Source organism: Camelina sativa, chromosome 15, assembly GCF_030686135.1.
Source record: "Camelina sativa cultivar CO46 ecotype springtype chromosome 15, ASM3068613v1".
Lineage (NCBI taxonomy): Eukaryota > Viridiplantae > Streptophyta > Magnoliopsida > Brassicales > Brassicaceae > Camelina > Camelina sativa.
In genome coordinates, this window is record NC_141894.1 from 23,508,394 (window position 1) to 23,510,589 (window position 2,196).

Here is a 2,196-nt window from a genome sequence, read left to right on the forward strand (position 1 = left end):
ACATCAACAAAAGAAAATATTTTATAATTTTAGACAATGGCTGAGAGACTATAATTAATAACATCCATTCCGAAATATATGTTTTCGTTTTTTATGGAAAAAAATTATGTTTTTGTTTCTTAAACATTTCGGCTAAGTATTTGGTTGATCTTTATATCTTCTACTGGAGATATCATGTAAACACTCATATAATATATATTACCAATATATTATTATTATTATTATTATTATTATTATCATTATTATTATTATTATTATTATTATTATTATTATTATTATTATTATTATTATTATTATTATTATTATATAAAGTGTTATAGAATGACTTTGCAACATAAAATTATATAAGTTTTTAGTTTTGACTTTATACGACTTTTCATATTTGTTTTCTATATTTATTTTCATATTTGGTGGATTAGGGTTGGACATGGAAAGAATTAATACTCTTGAATTTTGAGATACCTTATCCCGACCTTTACGAAAAAATTACAATTAAAAAGAATACCTGGTTAAAATAGATAAAAGAGAAACATATGCAAGATATAGTTCTAAAAATGTAAGTTTACAAACTTCAAAACTAAAAACTTATATTTTTATGTTGCAAAGTCATTCCAAAACATTTTATTTAATAAACATTAAAAAGCGGGTATTAAGGGGTTGAGTAATGAATCTAATAATAGGTCGGGTAATGAGACAGATCTATAAAATAAATACTCGATACTTGAAGTTTACAAGATGGAACGGGATGAGATGAAATGGGACGTCTATCCGTTCTATAATAGATTCGTCTAGGTTATATAAGTGCAATAATCTAACTAATCCAATAGAAAATATGATATTTGGAGTTAGCACCATAAACAAAACAAAAAAAACATTTTGATTAGTTTTAAAATATACATGTATATCGTTTAGTATTTAAAAAAAAAAAAAAACAGGAGTTGTATTTGGTTTTTGTGGATGAATTACAAAGTATCATAAATTTTCCAACGGATGAAAAAATATGTTGTCCTTGCTATGGATACTATAGTATTTGTGCTCATTGAATTGTCTTAGACGAGAGAGGCATGTATGCTTTTAGAATAAAAATAAAACTTATGCTTTCTTCTTTCTATTACTATAGTATTTGTGCTCATTGAATGGTCTTAGACAAGAGAAACATGTATGCTTTTAGATTAAAAATAAAACATATGTTTTCTTCTTTCTATTTCCGATGACTGAAGTACACTTTATTTCCTTTGTTGTCAGACTCAATAAGTCTCGCAAAAGGCATAACACATAGGGTCCAAATGGTGACAGCGGATTTGACTGTGCGAGACAAATGATTTGATAGTGCGGTACAGTTGAACTACGATACGTATGGGACAAATATATTTGCGGGACAAGTGCGGTTAACGCAAAATAAACGGTACATAATAATGTTTGATTGGTGAAAAAAATATTTGCAGTACACAATAAAATGTTTGAATGGTAAAAAAACAAAAAATTGTGCGGATTACAAATATAGATAAATATGTTAGAAAAAAAATATTAAATAACTAGTATAAATGTAAATTTATTATTTTTTAATGTTAATGAATAAACATTTTCATATATTTATGAATTTTAGATACCCCAATTAACATAAAATCATTTTTTATAAACCAATTTAATATATGTAATAAATTTCTCTTATAGATTATTTTCCAAAAGATAGTATGATTAAAATGTTATGCTTAGTTAAATAATTTTACCTTTATCAATTATAAGCCTTAGATAGTTCTTGGTTTGTGAATATTTATGTCTGGTGCAAAAATTATATATAAAAAGCTTAATTTATATTGGTGGATATTTAAGTTTAAGAAAAATGATATTAAAAATATTTGATTGACAAAAAATGTAATAAATATTAAGGGTGAGAATAATTCTTTTTTATAACATGTTTTTGACAAAAATTAGTACACCACATCACATATAATAGTAAATACAATATTATTTGAGAGGAGAGATGTGACAACCCATCCCGCGGACCCCACTAGCCCACCGCTAGCTGCCCCAACGGACCGTCCATGGACCCTGCTAGCCCACTGCTAGCCGTCCCAACGGACTCCAAGCTGGCCCTGCAGGGCATCGATCCTAACCCATCACTGTGGATATCCACATCCACCAGTAGGTTATTGGTGCGCCAGGCGTTCCTCGAACCCTGGTCCTCACCCTTTA